Here is a 21,344-nt window from a genome sequence, read left to right as displayed (position 1 = left end):
CTCCGCGCGCGGCATTGGAGTGAAAAATCATATCAAAAGTGCTGACATCACTGCCAGCTAGATGTGGATGCTGTCTCCGTTGCTGCCTGTCACACATGAGCTATGTTGCAGCCCTCTTGTGCATCATCTTGGAGCTCAAACAGAGTACACTTACATCCTCTCGGCACCTTTCGCTGTGTTTGTTCTATTGTAGCGGGAGTGAGCCCCTTAGCTTTAATAAAGCAATAATTTCAGTTCAGAAAGTGGGGCTGGTGTGCCTCTCCTGTTTCTCTTTCTTCCCACACCGAGCCTCATAAAAGACCCCCCTCATGTCCACAAACTGCTTGCTCTTTTCATTAGTCTTATAAATTACTCCTTTGTAGAAGCCTACATCTGCAGGAGCCCCGGACATGAAAAGAATTAGCACACAGATCTCTAATAGACGCTGTGGAGGCAGAGTGCTGCTTTTAAATTAGGATACAGTTTTATGATCTTATCTGATGCTTTCTGCTGATTCGCTGAGGAGTGAAGTGAGGCGTGAAGTGACTCGATGAGTCTACCATCGCTTAAGATGATACTGAGAGATAAATATCGCAGTATCAAGGGTAGATTGTATGACTGGCGTTAAAAGCTCCTGCCAAGGCAATTGAAGACGGCGTGAAAGAAAGCAGAGAAATACATTTCTATACACACAGTTTGTACACATTCCATTACACAGCTGAATAAGAACTGTGTGTACAACTAAACGATTCTTCCTCTGTTGCCGGCGAATACAGCAGCACCATTTCGCCGCGGAAAATAGACCTACAGTGTTGTGTGATAATAAGGGTAAAGGGAGATTAAAGATAAACTTCATGGTCAATAAGACACAAAGATTAGGGAGATAAGATGAGATAGAATTGAGGTTTAATGGACTCAGAATAAGGGCATCTCACTTCCCCACTCTAAGAGATAGTAACTAAATGGAGCATTTTCAAACTGATGGAGATACTGGGGGCCTTACTGAATATGGAAAAATGAAATATTTCACCCCGTCCGACACATTAAAGGGGGTCTGATGGCTACTTCTTGGGGACCACGTAGATTACCAAAGTTTGTTCGCATTCTCGCATGTTTAGCTTATTATACAGTATTCATTGCATGGAGAGACCTGAAATTATTTCAGAGACAGCAATGATAAGAATAATGACTTTCTAAACGACTAGCACCACACTCCTAACTCATTTTCTGATAGTGGCGTCCCTGCTATATTTAGTTGTGTACTGTTTAAAATCCTGTCACATTCGCTGTGTGACCCACGCTTGTTGGCGCATTTCTATAGGGTCTGCTGACGAACTGGGCCGGGGGAATGTCTGCTGCTTCACCCTCTTATCAAGCCTCCTCTGGAGTTTAGATGGCCAATGACACCGCGGAGAGAGCATCTGCTTTTTCGCTCGGCCACCGAAACAACGCAGCGTGCTTAAGACGGGGAGCTCATTACAAACGGAGAAGTTTGAAATGTGGATCACAGCCTGGAAATGGTGGTATACTCAAAACAATTCAGTCATTTTTGAAATAATGTAGTGATGTGATTAATTCTAATGGATAACATAAACTAATAGCGGGTTGTTCAAGTTATTGTCTATTAGATGCTATAATTTACTGCTTTTGTCACAAATCTTTGGATTTTGGACATTTGGTCAAACAAAACGCGCAGTTTTTTGTACAAACATTTTCCACAATTTGCCCATCACATGCTCAAACACTTAAGTATAGTAAGAGAGACCATTAAAAAAAGGAATCTTGAATAGAAATTATGCATCACGTGAAATAAAAAGCTCTTTCCTTGTTTTTTACTTTTGAAATCTTGAATACGTTTACAAACTCAGCACCCTAAATGTCCTTGGGATGAAACCATCTGTAAATTCTTTGATTTAACTGGGTCACAGGGAGATTCTAATTGTTCCCAAGATGTCGTAAACCAAACAGGCTAAGAGACCGAACAATTAATCGGTTTATCGCGAAAAATAACGATTCCAATAATTAATTAGCTCCAGCCGTACAGTAATCATCTGTTACCTTAAGTGTGACAGCTTTGCGGTTCACACTCTCGAGTGCAAATTCATGACTTTCTAGGGAAGGGCAGGGTTTGCCAAACTCATCCGAGCACAAAAACTGCAATCTGCTCAATTTTCATACGATCTTTTAGGAAACTGCACCCTCTCCGAACTTCCTCTCAGTCAGGGTCAGTGTCCAGGTAGCCCCGTCATCCACACCCTCCACCCCTCGGCGACTGTATCATCCACATTCATCAGACTCTTCCTCTGCCGACTACAGAGAGAAATCTCAGCCCTGTTCAAACAGTCATGCAGCAGGAGCAGCCAATGCTAATAGAGACATTGGTAGCTGAATGCAGGCTTGATCACAGTGGCTCTTTTGTTCATGGCGTGGCCTCTGTCTGATAGGGATCGGCCATGCGGAGTGGAGCTCCGGAGAGGGATATGGTAATGCCCCCACTGAGTCTATAAAATGGGGTGATACTCTGAGACCCATATGATGGACAGAGGATTAATGAGTCACAGAAGAAGAAGGGGAGCGGGGGAAGAGAAGGGTACGGACAGAGGTGGTGGAATGAGCATATCTTTCAGGAAAATACTCGAGCCTGCGCCTCAGTGGACTAAAACAGAAAATGGAAAAAACACACGGATGTGCCAACCTTGCCTCCAAAGCTCACACTTAAAAAAAAAGAAAAAAAGAAGAGCTCTAAAGAAATATGTGTGTACGTGCAAAAGTGTATGAGTGACTGCTAATTTCATGGCTTGCTTTTTCAGCCGTCCGCAATGTGGGGAGCTTGTGGCCGGGCTGTGATAGCGATACCTCACATTATCAGCAGGCTCCACAGTGTGATGTGTGGATCACAAACCCAGCCTCCTCTATAGCTCCCTAATTAGAGGTGAGGTAATTGAATCTGACAGAACAAAGCGGCAGATCTCTATAAGCATGGAAATCATTTTTGCTCCCACCTATACAGTTTTTCATCCAAAAGGTCCATTGAAAATGTGTCCAAGCTGGCCTGGGGATAAAACGTAGCACCTGAGACTAAACATGAATGCATAATGCAGCCCTAAAATCCAACAGGGCCACACAGCTCAACCCCTGCCAACTCCGCTCCCCGCGACTGGCCCTTTGTGCCAACGCTGATACTGGGGCCTTCCTCACTTCCGGGTGAACACACACACACAAACTTTTGCGTGGGAGGAAACACAGAATTACGGAATTGTTTCTGAGCTGCGAGTAGCAGCTCCACGCTGTGAGCCAGGTAAGTTTAGACACACATTCGCATGTTTACCCCCACAGCCGGCTACCGAGACTCGCTCTTTGACAGCGGAGTGTGAAAAGAGATGAAAGTATTTTGTCTCATCTGGAGCGTCGGGAAGGTTGGGGAAGGAGAGGAAGACAGAGGAGGAGAGAGTGGAGAGAGGCAGTGAGAGACCGGGGGCCATACTCTCTCCTCAGCTCTAATGACCTTTGGGAAGCAGAGGGCTCCCTCAGCCTTGGAGGAGACTTAGTGTATATGTTACAGGGCTCAAGCCTCTAATTTAATCCTTGATCACTGTAATGAAATAGATAGCATTTACGTAACTCTTAATAGCTTAATATGCTACAGGAACCCTCAAAGGAACGTTTAATTTCAAACATCTTTTTTTTTTCATACTGCACGAATGTTACAGAAAAAAAAATGATCGTCTTTTCCAAGTCGTACAGTCTGTGATCAAACTAAATGTGAAGCTAATGCTGTAACACAAGTCAAAAGTAAATTACCATTTGTATATTGTGTGTGAGTGGCTGCTTGTGTGTAAATGTGCATGCGTGTGTGTGCGCGCTGGGAGGAGCGTGGAAGAGCTTCAGTGGAGACTGATGTGTTCTCAGTGCCGCAGCCTGTGACCAAGAATAAGCGATGGTATTGTTTAACTTGATTTTCCGGTTGCTAAGCAATGTAATTCTCATGATTAGAAATGGCTGCCTTCCTAAATTCGGGCACTTACAATCAACAGTCAACAAACTGCTTGAAAACTCAGCACCAGCGCGCATCCTGGAAAATTGCTGCGAAAACAGAGGGAGGGCGGCTTCGTCTTGAGGGTGGGGAGGGTGAATAAATCTGTTCGCGTCCCTGTAAAACAGGCTCGCGCGCGGGAACACACATCCTCCTGTGGGGCTGCAGCGCCAAAGATGACAAGGCATCTAAATGGGATCTGATGACATCATACGTTAAGATGGCCGTCTAAGTTTACGTCACTGTGCATTCAGGCTCCGTGTGGCGAGGCTGAGACTCGCCCGTTGGCTAGGAGCGGATCACATTCCGCGTTACAGCTCTCCGAGACAACCTTATCATCAAATGTATCATATGTATTAGAAATGGCTTCATTTTTTTTTTTGCTCACAACATAATTCTGATCGAGTATCTTATTCCAGTTTTCAGACACGACGTTGGATCCCGGCATGTTTTGCGGAGTTGTTAAGTTCTGTGTAGCTGCGCCCAGTGTTTCTGTCTGGACTGTTGAAGGGGAATAACGCGCTCTTACTTCTTTATCCAATGAATTTGAATTGGAATGGTATGAAAACATGCTGGCATTTGACTATGCCATTAAAATGCTGGAGGCACCTCTGAGCGTGCCCGAGGGCTTCAGCAGATGCCAGCCTGTTTCTCTGTGGAGTTAGCTGTGTCCTGCTTCACTCTCCCGACTTTACTTGCCTCTCTGGAGTTTCCAGAGGAACACACGCACATGCATCCAAGTGGACAATGGTACACCGTTTGGTCCATAAAAGTCACAAAGCCTGTCCTCCAAGTAATATGGGCTTAGTTAGTGGCTCGTTTGCAGGGTAACATTTGCTTTCTGGGCGCAACGAGGGGATTAAAGAGCTGCTGGAATGGCCGGCATGCTGTATTTAAGTCCTTCCTCCTTCGCACTTGCTTCTCCTATGGCTGAATGATTTATTAGTGTCATTCTGTTACTTATAAGGAAATAAAAGTTAACCATGTGCCTGTACACTGGATGTGACAGCTGAAACAAAGCAGGTAAAATATGTGTGGTCTTAATTACTGGTTTATAAGCGAGCTTTTCACTAGAACGTTCACTTTTAATGAAGCCATTGAGTGAGGCTCCTCCAGGGAGCTATCATGGTTAAGTGGGGGCATCCATCTTCAGCCATTGGCTCATCTGCAGACGAGTGGAGGCACTGTCTACAGCGCACTCACCTCATATTGGCTCACTTTATCTCCACTAAGTAAAGTCTGTTGGACGGCGCTAACAGTGGCGAGAAAATACTTTTTTTTCTAGCAGCTCTGATGAGGCTGAGGGAGTTTCCGTTCGGTTGAGACACCAGCCACTTGACTGGTTCTTAAGTGCTTAATAAGATGCTGCTGTTTAACCTGAAAAGCATCATATTCATCACAGTGAGTAGCCGCAAGCCCGCGAGTACTGAAACGGGAATATTGTAAAACAGCCCCTGCAACAATTAGTTTCTACTCCGGCATCATTTCAAAGAATTTAATGGGCCGCCTTCAGAAAAAGAAAAATGATTACTGTATCAAATAATGTAGATAAAACAATATTTTCCCATCAAGGAATTTCTATGAAATGGATATATCTAAGATGTCAATTCCATTCCAGTATTATGAAGGATGGGGGGCTCCTTTTGCAATAAATTCTTCATTAATTCAATTCTAATTTGCCTCTGGTTCCTATTTCTACTATTGATAGTTCCACTTCTTAATACCTCGGATAAGGGGGAGAAAATCATTGCAATAGCTCAGTGGAGACTGTGAGCGGAAGATAGGATCTAAATATTACCAATGCCAAAAGAAGTGTGAAGTCTGATGAACATTTCAAAAGAACAATTCTTTATGGATCAGCTAAATCTTTTCCACTTTTTAATTAAAAGTAAAGAAAATAGAAGTTAATTATCCTGTAAAGATTAGCTGGTGGGCATCTTTCTGTAAATTAGTTCTAATTAAAAGGAAATTGTCAAATGACATTCAAAGCACTGTCCTTTAAAACACAGACCGAGATGGGCTTTTTCTCCCCCCCCCACCACCACCCCACTCCTCCTCGTCCTCCTCCTCCTCATCCTCCTCCTCCTCCCCCCACCCACTCTGCCTCCCTCCTAATTCTTGATCTGGCCATGTGAAGCTTCTTGCTGGAAGATTAGGATTCTGCCAGTGCTTCAGACAGGACACACACACACACACACATATACACTGTGCTCCCTGGATAGCAGGCCTCTAGCTCACTGTGAAGTACTGCTGCATCAATGAGGAGCTGGTGGCTGCTGGAGATAAATACTCCTCATTGATAAATGATTGCACTGATTAGCTGTTGTTTTCAAAAAAAAAAAAAAAAAAAGAAAAAAGTTTCCTACGTGTCAGGAGAGATGGGCCAGTAAAGGAGACGGAAATGTTAAAAAGAAATAGGCAAGATGTTTTAGTTTAACATCAGTTACATGTTTGAGCTGTAACAAGCAATATTTATTTTCTTAACTAATTACATAATTGTTTCATCTATTAAAAGTCAGAAAATAGTTGAAAATGTTCCCAAAGAGCTTGAAATTGCATCGACTTTGCTTGTGCGATCACTTCTACGGGACAAAGTTTAAACGCAAGCAAACGTAATAACTTTTCTATTATAATTTGATGTGGATCATTATTCCTAGTACTGCTATCGCTGCCGTAAAAGACATTATAAGTCGATCCCCACTGCTTTATTCCTCCCTGCCTCCAAAAACAGAAGAAGAACGCGAACGTACAAAGAGACGCTGAAGCTAACCAAACCTCCTCTATCATCGCCTCACAAATAAATGATGAATCAGTCTCCTGGGTTATGTGCGTACTGTAGCTTTCATGTGATTTCATGTGGATTTCATCATTCATTGTCTGTTGCTGCCATCCGCCCGTGCTGTATCAAACCAGATTCCAGCAGTGTAGTCTGACAGAGGAGAAGAGAGGAGAATAGTGCTGAAGCCCCTCCATCTGCTCCGGCTAATGATGATGCTCTCTCTGGCCTGGAGCAGAACTGTGTGAGGGAGATTTACACCCATAATACCCCTGGGGCCCTGGAGCTGCACCGCGCTTCCAAAACACCGTCACTCCATCACCTTCTATATGATAGCTGGCAGAGCAGGTAACAATGGACCAGCAACAATGTCTTTTTGTATTACTGACAAGTGCCTTATTTGGTTGACATAACCTGCCTCTGTGTCTGTGGAGTGGCACAGAGCACACAGGAAAATGGATGACAGCTACACCATTGAGACATTGTGGAGTTGCAACAATCACGCCGGAGTATGTTTTTTAAAAAATACCGAGCAGCGCGTGTGATAGCAGAGGCAGACGGGAACGGCGGCGGCGGCGGCGGCTGAGGGAGAGGTGGCTGTCTTCGTGATGCGCTAATTGGAATGATGGCAGGAGGGGGAAATCAGGCATCGCGGTGAGCTAGACTCAACAGGGCTGCCTTTTTTTCCCCCCCGTTTACTCTTGTTATAAAGGTTTATAAGTTGTAATTGCCCCTCAATTTGTAAGCTTTAGACCCACTGTAAAGCTTTGTGTGGGACTAGCCTTGACATCTATCTCCTAAAACAAGCGAGTTAAACGGTGAGAGGCAGAAAGAACGACAATGCGCAAATGTGTGCGTGTCAGACAGAGAGTCTGAGGCGAGGGGAGGCGGGTGGGGGGGGACGTAGAGAGCTCCTCTCCTCGGGGATTGGAGTGTTCACACACAGTAAATGGAAGTGGCACAGCTCTGACCTTTGAGCCGCGGCATACGAGCAAAGTGAAGGCGCTGTCAAAATATTGCTTCAGAAATGACAATCCACCTCGCCAGTCCCAAGTCTTGACATGGCAGGCAAGTGGAGAGCCGTAACCTGCTGATCCCGACATTACAAATGAGGGGATTATCATGACAACAAACCGCAGCTCGACACACTGCATACCCTAAAGATATTCTGGCATTGCCCCTTATTATCAGCAAAGTCCCACACAGATAGCCAGCGATGACACTCGGAGCGTGCGCCCAAAAATCGAAAGGGAACGGGGATGTCGTCATGTGTCAGGATCCCAAATACAAATTTCAAATCAGGCTCTGCAAAATATCTCCTCCCTATCAGCGTCAACTTCGCTGTTGTGGTATTACGCTCGCAGTTTCTGAACTTTGGGATTTGGCAGCGGAGCAGCTTGTTCGCGTCTTCATTTACGCCCATGTTAATACTCAAGTCCATGGAGAATAACTGAATCGTAAAGAATACCAAAATATCACAAGCAAATTACTAGTGCTCTGAGAGGGAGCTTGGGAGGAACAAAGACAGGCAGCCATAATTATATCTTGGCGTGTATAGCATGTCAATGGGCCACCTTCGTTCTAGAGGGCATTCCCCTGGGCCCCTCAGGCATCAAAATGATGTCCAAATTATTTTGTGCTCTATTGCAGCATGGCAAGATTATCATATTCACTGGTGTTGCATTATGACAACATTGATGTTTACACCTGTCTCTGTGAGAAGGCAAGGTTTACACTCTGTAATTTAGCAAATGTACAGTATGCATATGAGCTTGTTGGCAGGGATTTAAATTAGGTCAGAAATGGAATACATCAATAGCAACCCATATGTGCATCTTTCCTTTTCTTTTTTTTTTTTCTTCTTCCTCCCTCCCCTCCCCAGCCTTCTTTGCTCAGAAGCTTGGCGATGAAGCAGCTTGACGACTGCAGAAGTGTGATATGTGCAAATCACATTTGCAGATGAGCTTGAAACTCCCTTTTAATATTCAGATATCAGACATCCCGCACTGGGAAGCCCGCTAAGACGCGATTCGGGGGAGAAAAGCAAGATCCGCGTCATTAAGGGAATCGTTAGAGGCTCGGTTTACATTTTACATATTTCACAAAAAAATGTACAACCAAGTAAAAACATCACCGGTTATCTGCGATAACAATGCAAATTTTTTGTCAGGGAGCACATGAAGATTCTGTCAAAATCCAAAGTCGCTCAGGTCTCTCTTTTCTCCTACCCCACACCCCCCCACTTCCCTTGTCTGGCTTAACACCCTCAGCTTATTGGCGCTTTGATTTCTTTCATATAATATTTTTTTTTCTGAGAAGTCACACAGGCTTGCGGAGTCAAAGGCGGTGAAAGGTATGTTTGCCACAAGGCACGGGAACACGTGTCTCCATAGCCTGCCAATAGCTCATCAAACACACAGGTCTGCGGATGGATGCGAGCCCGGCTGGCGTTCGGGACGCCTAAACAGCATCCGCCTCGCTATACAAACCATCACTGACTCCTGTTTACTTGCTTCTGTGAGACCCACAAAGAACAGCCTCGTCTCCCGACCATTTTACGCACACAAACACATCGCGATGACAACACCGCCACCAAAAGGCTGCGTTTATTCCCCCCCCTCTCTCTTATACCTGCTCCTTTGTGGTGTACAGTAGCGCCCTGACAATAATTTTGCCCTGTTTTTTTTGAAGCCTCAACTTTTTTCCGTCGGATGACAGAATGTAGCCCCTGCAATTTTCCCCTACCTCCTTCATTTCTCCGTGTCTTAGCCCTGTGCCAAATTTGTCTCTGTGCCATTTTAATTACAGCCAAGGCAATCTTTATGGTGGTATTCTGCGAGAACACCAATCTGCAAAAAAGGTGATAAGTAGAACCGCCACCCAGCTTTGGTATCAGTAATAAACAGACACTTAATTGAATAATTTGACCTAAGAGGCTGATCCTGGGAAATAGCATGTTGGAAAAATTATTTTGAATATTGAAGACGGTTCAGTGTTTTGCATGACGCCTGCAGTGGAGAACACACAGTGGATTTGGCTGGTTGCCCGCCAACTCGCCAATGTGGTTCCATGGTGAGTCTTTATGGAGCAGATAACTCAGCCTTTGGTATCCTGGAAGCACTCGCATATGTGTGTGTGTGTGTGTGTGTGTGTGTTTTGGAAGTGGTGGTGTTGGTGGGGTGACACATGTACGCACGGGTCTGTGTGCAGGCGTGCGCATGCATGTGTCCGATATGTAAGAAGTGAGGGGGGGGTAGGGCGAGGAGTGTGAAGTGTGCCCACTCGAGGTCTGTCTCCAGCTAGCAGCCACATGGGCACGTCCCCGTGTCCCTCCACCCCGAACCTCCACACACACACACACAAACACACACACACAAACACAGACACACAGCAGCTTTCTGCAGAGCCTTAGAGACAATGACTCGTGGCACCTTCCTGTTTAAGGATAGCTGTCAGAGGATGATGGCTCCGATTCAACACTGCAGCAGGTTTGCACAGAGCTCCCTGATAAAACGAAAAAAAAAAAAAAAATAAAGCCTCCACTCTCCTCTCTTTCGCTCTCCCCCTTCCCTCTCTTGTGTGTTTCCCTCCCTCCATCACTCTCCCTCCACAGTTCAACACTGATTTGACTGCTAGCATAATTTTGCAGAGGAGACTATTTGCAGATGCAGCAGAGTTATCAATCCGAACAGACACACAATCCGGGTCCAATGTCACTTCTCCTCATTATGTTAATGGTTAATACATGCAAATGAAAACATTCCGGCAATTTGATTTCTTTGAAGATAGTTTGCATATTGTCTTAGCCATAATGATGGTACACTTTCTCCCCAGCTTCGATTTATGCAAGGCTAGTTAGTTCATTTTTATCAGCTCTGAGTTCATTTCTAGGGCTACTGGAATGTGTTTTCCCCTTCCCCTCACTATTTAACTAATTAGGATTCAGGTACCATAAGCAGATTTTTCACGCTATTGGTGTTTTTCTTAATTAAGAAACAAATGAATTCTCCCCAGCAAAATAGATGGAACAACGGGATAGGGTGCCAGGGGCCAGATGCGGCGCTTCTTAATTAGAAGTCACTCCATTGTCTGAGGTTTTTTAATGAAGCCCCAATCTAAATGGATATCAAAAAAGCTTCTAGTGAAGAAAAAAAAAACACACACACACACACACGCGCACACACCGGCCATTTAAAATAATAAGGAAATAAAGATAATGAAAGACAAAAGATATGTACTGGCAGCCCCGGCTCACACCTCCAGTTCAGTGCATGCAGTGCTCTCGTCACCTCTGGATGAGCCCTATTAAAACGGCTCGATCCCTCGCCGGCCCCAGCCTGCCTGCAGCCATGTCTAATGTTCTGCCAAGCCAACAGTGAAACACTCTCTTTTCAACTTCTCATCAAAGGTGGAAGTTTCATTACCCCGTGGATGGTTATCAACTAACTATTTCTGAAAACTGTTGCAGCTGACAGCTTCCTGTCTCGGCTCGGAAACACGGTGACGGCCAGCGGAATCCACGCTTATCATATCAGTGCCATTCATGATAGGCCGATGTTTTGTGCAGGGAGGACCAACGCAACATTTCCAATTAGCTGGAACAAATTGTCACCTGAACACAATATGGAAAATAGAAACAGTGGTGCACAATTAGATTTGAGCACCTGGGTTGCATATAGCTGTGGTTTTAAAAAAAAAAAAAAAAAAAAAGTGATGCAAATGAAACAAAAGAAAAGTTTCTGTTCATTTGCGGCGGGATTCTTTTTTTCCCCCCTGCAAAGGCCAAACATCTCGGTCATCCTCTGTGATGCTGCAGCACTGGTGACTGAAGGCGATAACATCGGGGCTGTTTTTGACTGAAATAAAACCCGTAGCATGCCCATATGTGCTGCCAACCCCATCAGTTCATCTTCAGACGGCATGGCTTAGGAGCTCCCAGAGGATGGGCCAGTGCCCACTGATACGAGCCCAGCAACTGTCTTGTCCAGGCCAAGTATCCCTGCGCCCAGGGGCTGTGCCATCAATGCCATGACTTGTGCCAGACTGGATCCCACCCAGCAATCCATTTCAAAGGCTTTTTTTTTTTTTATGGATCAGGTATGCAGTGTGATTTTCCTTTCCCTTTGTAATGTGCCGTGTCAAAGGCGAGCTAGGCTGACTTTAAAGTCATATACTAGTTTTTTCCGCCTTTCATTTGGGAACGAGACGTAATTGATTTTGGACTTTCCAAATGTCAAGTTGGAAGAGATTAGAAAAAAAAAAAAGTCCCAAAAATCAATCGGCAATATGGGCACGTTAATGTGGATGGTATTTAGTGTTCTGTGCTTTTATTTACAGTACAAGTATCTATATCATCTAAATAATTCCCAGGGGAATTTGACATGCATGGAGCAAAACCAGAATGAGGAGCAAATTGTGTTGTCTCAATCTCCTAGGAAACATTAGATAACAATAATAAAAAACAGTAATCACTCCATTATGTACTCATGCAGAATATTAGAGCAAAGTATAATTTACTGATTGATTTCTCTGGCTTCGTGGAGCAAAAAAAGAAAAAAAAAAAGAATTTTTTTAAAGAAGTAACTTTCCTAATAAGTCACATTTTCCAAACATCTCTATTTATCCACAAATTACCATAATCCTCTGAATGTTCACTCATGTGTCCTCTCTCATTTAGAGCATTACTTGTTTATTTATATCTGTGAATGAGATTAGAGGGGAAGATTACTTAGCGCAGACACATGAATAGCGATCAAAGACTGCGGGATAATGTAAGTCTTTCGGTGATTGCTCAGCTCTTTTCAAATCTAGCAGTGGTGTATTAGAACAATGCACGTGGCTGTGCTCCATACAGTGTGACAACAATAATACAAAATCCTCAGGGAGCGAACCGCATGTAAACACTCCAGATCAGCAACACAGCACACCGGCACAAAGTGTCCTCTAATGCAGCAAAAATTAGCTTTGATCCTGACGAGGGCACGGTAAAGCGGCAATCAGTTCGGTGGAATGACATCACTTGTCGGACACAAATGCGGCTTGAGACCCGGCAGGTTTCTGTATCTGCACAAAGCGAAGTGTTTTACAACCCCCACTCTTTCTAGAAGCTCAGCCGGGGAACACGAGCCCCGAGCAAACAAGCAACATTATGTCCTTGTGATTATTCTAAACAAAAATGTGGACACAAATATGACACTCTCTCATCCACATGATTTATGGGCAACGTTGTGACAATCGAATTGCCTTTTTTTTTGTTTGTCTGTGCTGCACACATTTGGAGGAAGCACTAGTCCGGCCAATTATCGGTGGCAGGACAGAGAGACCTGTCACTCAGATAGACAAATGAAGAAGGGAGGACGTAGCAAATCAAAGGCGGCTGAATCATTTTTTTTTTTTTTTTAAATAAAAAAGCACTCATGCACACGGCTGAAGCCGAAACGCCGTCACTCGGTAGTTTTGACAAACAAACTTCGCGAGGAGAATTTATTTGCAGCTGCAAATTAAGGGACGGGTCTCAGAAGCAGTTGGCTAATTATTTATCCTGCTGGTTTTATGGCTCTCATTAATTTCCCTCCTCTCTCTCTTTACCTTCCATTGAAAGTCTGAAGTCAACCTGCATCTGGTGCTGATAACGCCGGGGTCTCAGCAGCCTCGCAGCCTCCCCTCTAACCCACCCACACGCACCTCCACCACAGAAAAGGAGCAGCTTTCATGCACACACACCCACTGGATAATGCCATTAGAAATAGCGCTCTGTGCTTCAAATCCACGAAAGATGCGCTCGCACCTCGAGTAGGAAAACACGACGTACAGCGCGCTGGAAATAGGTTGAGCTGCACAACCCTAAATTTGTTGGTTAATGGCAGTTTGTTAAAGGGGAAAAGGGAGGTGCCGCACGGAAGGAGCCAGGTGGAGAAAATGGCAGGAATATAAAAATTGAAACGGGAGCTGAAATATGAAGCGTCAAAGCGTATTAAAAGTATCACATTTGTTTAGTCTTGTATTTTGCATTGGTATTATTCAAAGCTATCACATTTGACGAGTTTGCCAAATTTTGCGAACATAATTATAATTTTTTTTTTATTTTAAATATGTGAAAGTAAAAGTTTAAAGATGGATTTAATTAGTATTAAGTTAAATTAAATCAGCTAAATGGAGAATAATGATTGTTTTAGTGAATATTGTTTAGTTTTTTGATACTGGTTGCACCTTTCTCCTTTGCTTTCCGTCAAATCCTCTATCTAATCACCCTCTGTCACTTTTTTGGAAGATTTTTTTTTTGTTTTTCTTTTTTTTGTTTTTTTTTTGGGTCGACTGAGATTGGCCCATTCTTGGTTCTTTGGTGAGATCACACCCCAGCAGGTCTGAGCTGAGGCTACCCGCCACTCCCTAATGGCCCAGTCTGGTATCCCAGCACACTCCAACTCCCCCCGATGGCTGCCCACCCTCTCCTCCCCCTCTCCCTCCTCCTCCTCCTGTCCATCACCCTGCGACGACAATGAACAGCAGCCCCTCATATGCAAGGACCTCATCGTCAAATCCAGCGACGGACCAAACACCCAATTTGAGCCATTTCTTCCAAGAAGTGAACAGATAGAGGCTCCACACTGGTCCCACTTTCAAAAGCAACAGAGAGACACAGTGGGCGAGAATTGCTGAAAAGCAAATATTGTCGACTTCTGCTGACTTCAAACAAGTAGTCAGATGGCAGAGACTACCTAGGCAGTAAAGAAGCTGCATTACACACAACACAAGAGAAAGGGCCTAAAGAACTCTTGGTGATTTCTTTTATGTTTGTCTTTACAGGGAACCCGGAGCATTCATTTCTCTTCGTCTATGCAAAGAAAAGTAAACATGGCACACGCTGCAGGCCCATGAAATTGAACAGTTCTGAGCAGAGCGGACTCGTTCTTTCATTCTTTCTTCTGTTTTAGAATTAGATGTGTTGGCTTCTCTTGCAGTTGGTGCAATTTAATATTTTTTTTTATTTTTTATTTTTTTTCTTTCATACAAGAATTTGCATTCGATTCATGAGTCATGATACATATTTCACGCTACGCCCGTCACGAGTCACATTCTACTCCGGTAAACTCTGGGATAGTTCTGAAGTCTTCAAGCTGAACTTTTTCTCAGACGATTCAAGGGACAGACACACCTGCAGGTCAGCGAATCAATGCGCACAAACGCAAACATGTTAACACCAACAGTTTAATGGGAGAGTGAACCAGTTAAGTTCCTTTCCAAGTCTCCACCGTGCTTTCTTGCAGTCTCATTGGACTATTAGTGCTCAGGGGTCACGGGCCTGGCCAGTCAAGATAAAAGAAACCCTGATGAAATGAACCGTGAGCAAAGAGGGCTGCTCTCCACTGATGGAAGGAACCCAGTCACTCTGAGAGGTGAGACTGTAGCAGTGTGGTATTGACCCGAGTGACCCGGCTCACTGCTTGAACCCGCCAGCCCTCCACAACACTGTAGCTAAACAGGAGGGGGACAGACAATGGGCTTCTACTGATGTTGGTGTTCGGCAGCCAAAACTAATAATCACTGCAGCGCTAGATTGTGGCTTTTGTACATTTTAATATCAACTCCATAAACATGTAGAAATGTATTTCTTTGTACGCTGCAATCATTGTGGTGAAACAATAACTTGAATAAATAAAATATCTTTGAAATAAAATATTAAATTCAGATTTATACTCGTTTCCATTCCTATTCCTACTTTTTTTTTTTTTTTTTTTTTTTTACAGTCCAATGCTTTGGACACGATCCCTCTCTGGATGACGTTAGGTGTCTTCTTTCCCAAATATCCCACAATATACTCGATATTGTCTTTGTTTGTTTCATTATTAAGCACCTTTTATTGAGTATTTATGTAGTTATATTCCTACTTTAACCTAAATTCTGAAGCAGTAAATATTTCAGACGAGTAATTTCTCATTTTGTGCCTTTCTTACTGTTGTTTCGCTGCTAGTGCACATTAAGGCACTGAGAGGCCAATCTAATCAACCCCTACCGGTGTACAGTAGTTCTAATGAAGTTGCACATTATTACACGCACATTGTCATCACATGACTGAGCAAAACTGCAAACACCAGTGTGAAAGCTGCCCAAAATAATAAGCAATATCTGATTTGATTCTGCCTTTGGCGTCCACTAGTCTCCGTAGTGACTGCAGCTGTCTGCAGCATCCCCGCCTCCTGTTCCTGACAAATATTCAGGCCCGACAAAGGTGGCCCCGGACGACAACAAGGACAGTTTTCAATATTCCTCGCCGTTTGATTGAGCCGATGACACAAATCGTTATTTACCTCTTTGGGATCGGAGACGCGCACTGTATCGTTATCGCCGAGCTGGTCAATATACATCACCTGCCCCACCCCACCCCCCACCCCCACCCGAAGGATTACACCTCTTATCTGAAATGATATTCAATAAAGTACGGCGGCAGAAATACGGAGTGGAGTGTTCTTGCTTAGATCTGGCTTACGCTGTGAAAGAAATAACACTTTATTGGAATTAAGATCCAAGTCGAGATTACCTGAAGAAACAGCAGTTAGATTTCTGTTCCAGTGCCACGTCCTACACTTTATTCTCGGCTGCCTGGGGACTAGACCACAGTGTACTGTTCCCCCACGAGCCACGGGGGTGTAATAGAATGCCTTTATGAAATATATAGGGACGCCCCAGTGCCTTCCACAGATCACGGCTGGGGCTAGGACATTTAGTGAGCCTAGCAGGAGTTTCAGGGCGCGTGTTTGAGGTGGAGAGACGGAGGATGGGGTGGGGTGGGGGGGGTGTACCAGGTGTTGTGGGTGCCTGACTCACATGGCCTCGCTGAAATGCCCCGAGACTCCAAAAAGTCAGTGAGGCAACAGTAAAACTTTTTCCCGGTCCCTCTCTGATGCTCCACAACTATAATATCATCAAGGTGCAAGGGACGATACCACTCACTCATTTGTGCTGCCTAATTAGCTCCCGCAACTTCCCTCCCCACTGCTGTGCCATCTATTTCTAGCAACCAGCCATCATTAGTTACAGTGGGATGAAGTTAACTCCACTGATGCCAGTATGTTGAAATTTACCGAGTATAGCTAGCTAAGGTAATTTCTCCTTTGAAACAGTCGTCTTTTTATAGCTCAGCGGACTCAGACCTGCCTGTGGTCGCGGATCCTCTTTCCGTTTTCACTGTTTTAGTTTTCCCTGACACCAAAACCCCCCACACACCCCGGACCCCACCCATGCGCCCCGGGACCCGCGTTGTATAGCTTTTCTTTTGAATTTGATAAAGCCTTCAGGAGTGTGGTTAGAGCACTTGGTTCTGAGGATCTGATGAGAAGTGCGGGGGTCCGTCACACACAAACACACGCTGCAAGTATGTTCTAATTAGCTGATGTATGCAGGACCTCATCCACGTTGGAGGGGTATCAAAAAGCAATCAACGCCCCATCCCTGATGAGCTCAGAGAGACACAGAGATCCACATTGTCTGCGGAAAGATGATGCGCGGCTGGACCTCGGCTCGGCTTTCCAAACCGCCATAATGCCATGCAATCACAAGACATTATGCACAGATCTGAACCCCAAAGCCACAGGAAAGAGGAGCGGGAGCGGGAGAGGGGGGTGGGGGGTGGGATGGGGGGTAAAAGGGAATAGTGAGTTCATAATTCTAAAGCCTGATTATGATGGCTGCTCTTGTGAATAGCTGGTGTGGAGAGCCAGAAGTGGGAAAATTGGCCCGCGAGTGCCTCAAAATATGGTTATAAATGCAGAGGAGAAACATGTTTAAAAAACTGTCATGATCAAGAGCAATACAGTGCAGACAGCAGAGGAGTCAGCGGAGTTTAGGTGACAGCTAGTTGCCATGGAAAACTGAAAAAAAATTAAGTCAGCGGCCAGTGTATGAGGAGAATTTCTGAAAGTGATTCTTCTCAGTGGAGGGAAATCAAATAGAAATACAATATCAACCACAGCAGAACTCTACGATATCAGCATGAAATGGTGGAGAAGAAAAAAAAAAAAGAGAGAGAACTATCCTAAACATACGATCTAGGGTTTTGTCACCCATTCATAATCTAATTTGACCCGAGGCATTACAGCCGATTCGTTTCAGTAAAGACCATAGGTGTTTTAGCTGCAGGCTCCAACAGAGAGAGGCATGTGTGTCACACAAAGACCATCGGTTAGCGACGTACCGAAAGGGACTCTGTATCACCATCTTATCTTCAAAGGACTGGGCAGGGGCTCAGGGGAGCTGTGCCACCGCCTCGCCTCCACACAGACACACACAGAGGGGGGATTTGGACCTGCAAGCAGGAACCAGAGATCTCTCGGCCGGCACCCAGGCCTGGACCCTCCTCCAACTCGCCCGCGGAGAACAGGCAGGGTTCCTGCACACGCGGCACGACATCAGTGAGCTGATCCCCCCCCCGCTCCCCACCAACCCCCTCACCCATCACCACCACCACCACCCTCCTCCTCTCGTCTCTCTTTCCTTCCCCTCCTCGTCCTCCTCCTTCCCACCCCTGCAAACCCCCCTCCGCCGAACCGCCTGCCCATTTGCTTCCTGGCCTCAGCTTGACGGAGGGGATGGGATCTGAACTCAACTTAGACACAGAGTTTCCACATTTCACAGATGGCTGGGAGAGGCTTTGCATGGAGGTGAGGAAACAGAGAGGGAGAAAAGGGGAGAGAAAGAGGGAGAGGGAGCCTCATCGCCGGCGCCGAAGCGGGGCCGATTTCACACCGTGGTAGAGTGCGCTAAAGCAGGCCGCCGTTAATCCACTCACTGAAGGGAAGGCCTGGAGCTATTCCGCCGCCCGACCGCCATCTCCCTCCACAAAGCCATAAATGGTGCATTATACAACTGGGCTTCAGAGACACTGCTGATATGCTGATAGGTGGCGGACAAAGACCAAAGCAACCACAGGAGCGGAGCCACATGCAGGACTGAGGGCCTTAGCTCAGGAGCAGAACGGCACATGTGTAGCCAGCCATGATCTCTCAAATGCTGTTTGCCTGCTGAGGTGTGGAGTGTTAGAGTGCTATATCTGCGTTTCTGATCGAGGTTAGTTCAACCTCTGGATTTGGGTCTCGAGACAGAGATGGACATGCACTAACAATCCCCCCTTTCTCCTGCTCTCCAACAAAATAGCTTTTTTTTCTCTCTCTCTTTCCCTCCGCTGTGAATTCCTATCTGTGAAGTTACCAAAAGTCTTGAAGATGAGTCTTTGAACTTATGAAAGGCAATCATTCTGAATGAAAGGAGGAAATATATAAACATGGGGGAATTTAAATAAATTGCCACAAAGAAAATCACGGGGAGGGCAGTGAGTTATGTAACGATAAGACAGCCACCAGCCTAAGCCACAAAATGAGATGTTTTACATGAAACGAACAGCGGTCTAGATTAGAGAGCCATCCTGTTTAGACATGAAGCCAATTGGGTTGATATCACATGTAGAGAAAATTTGAAAGATAAGTGGGAACTATGAGAATTGTTATAATCCAGCTGTAACAAAAAGCTGAAGTATATTGGCTTTTCCCCCCAGAAGCACTGCTCGATAAACATCTTTGATGAAAGAAGTTCATTACTTGTGCTCTGTGTAATGTAACATGCTGTATTATGAGGCTATGCCAACCTACAGCGAGGCGGCCTCTAAATGAAGCCTCAGGCATTTAATGGACATCATTAGGTGAAAACATATAAGAGATAATTATGGTAATTACAAATCCCTTTTATTCGCCCTGAGTCTTTGACAAGAAGGTTGTCATATCAACCACTTCAAACAAACAAAGAGTTGTTGTCTCTTCCCCTAAATGATGTCCGGTTCCATTTGGATTTGAATTGTCTTCGGATTATCCTTTTTTTATTGTTTGGTTAGTGGCTCTGAATGGAGGCTGCATTTCTTTCAGGGAAAACTTGATTAAAACAAGCGATTCACAATAGTAGAATTTGACTTGCATTTGCACAGCCACTTCATTACAAGTGAGACCTTGATCTTGAAAGCGGTCCCACACAAAGCTAATGGACATGTCTGTTATGTCTATTAGAGATGGACCCTCAGAGGAACCAAGGCCTTGTATTTAATATGACAGACATCACTATGGGCGCAGTAAGTCCCGTCTTATTAAATTTCAGCTCCGCGGCAGCAGTAAGTGGAGGAACACTGGCAATGTTACGGCTTCTTCTGACCCCCCTCCAAAAGAAAAAAAATGGGAAAAAAAGAAAAAGTTCTATCTTGCAAGAGTTTGTTTTGGTTAAATCTAATCTGAGTGTTACTGTTATTTTGTCACAAGGGGTCATATCCAGAGCAACCCCAGTCTAACATGATCTAAACAGCGAGAACAGATGAAATCCTGGACGGAACATCTCTCTAAAAGAGACACAGAGCGAGAGGGAAATTGTGAAAGACTTGGGTGTTTATTTACAATATGCATCCAATCATCCTTTGTCACGGTTCCATGTTCATCTTTTTCCGAAACCACAGAGAGACACTCGCTGGAGATTCCATTTTTGGCCTCTTTGCTACACAAACTCATAATATGGTGCCGCCTTATCAGATCTTGCTTACAATAACAGATTCACTTCAAGTCAACGCTGTTGTTTAACTTATTCGGTCCCATGGGAAAATTCAGTTCAAACAAGTCGCGAGACATGTGCCAGTCCACGGCAGCTGATGATGTCAGCGGGTCCCTGCGAGTACCAGATTCCTACAGCACTTTCAATCATTCCTCGTGAGATTACTGCAATAGGATATTACTGTACAAACTATGACCATGTGTCCTGCTGCCACAAAGCTTAGCAACACATTACAGTTTGTCAAAGCAAGCTATTGCGAGGGAGAGATAGATACAGAGAGGAGGAGAGAAGCCATTGACCTTTGTGTCCTTCATATTTGCCTAGCTCCCCCTCAACCCCAATCTTAAGAGTGAAATCATCTGATCCCAAACTAACTGTCAACCGGCCTGTGATGCTGGCAAAGCTGGCCAGACATCAATCAATCAGATTTTCTCCTCGTCTATCACAGGAGGCTTTTTTTTTTCCTGTTTTGCCCGGGCTTATCATCTGACCCAGTTGTTATCCTGTTTCTGAAGCTTAAGAAAACTTGATTATGGTCAAATATGTGTCTCGAAGATTCACAGACACATCCTGGACAGAACCAGACAGGAAACACACACACACACACACACACACACACATATATATATATATATATATATATATATATATATACATTGGTATTTCGGCACAGAAATGAACAAAACGATTGTAGTTTTTCAAAAACGAGCCTCTTAATTCCACACTGGAAATGAGGACTGTGAGGCAGTTATCTTTGCTTTTCAGGGATGCATGATTGTGTGAACCTAAGATAAAAATCCAATCTGATATCATAAGACAAAAAGGCATTTTGGTTGGCTACAGCAGTTGCTCAGTGTCAACAGTTTTTAGTAATTACTAGATAAGCATTCTCTGAAATACACAGAAGAAGAAAATTGGCTGATTCTGAAATAATAGCGGCTGCATTTCTCCCTGGATGTTTACTCTGTCACTTTACAA

General features: G+C 44.6%; 1 protein-coding gene across 2 annotated transcripts in view; it reads right to left on the bottom strand.

Annotated features, from left to right (window-relative positions):
- The window catches only part of zfpm2a (zinc finger protein, FOG family member 2a), a 115,442-nt gene that overhangs the window by 85,474 nt on the left and 8,624 nt on the right, over window positions 1–21,344 (bottom strand). The gene's annotated exons all lie outside the window — the stretch shown is intronic.

The sequence above is a fragment of the Mugil cephalus genome, chromosome 11 (genome assembly GCF_022458985.1).
Source record: "Mugil cephalus isolate CIBA_MC_2020 chromosome 11, CIBA_Mcephalus_1.1, whole genome shotgun sequence".
Lineage (NCBI taxonomy): Eukaryota > Metazoa > Chordata > Actinopteri > Mugiliformes > Mugilidae > Mugil > Mugil cephalus.
Note: the sequence above shows the minus strand (reverse complement) of the source record. Positions and strands in the feature narration are given on the sequence as shown.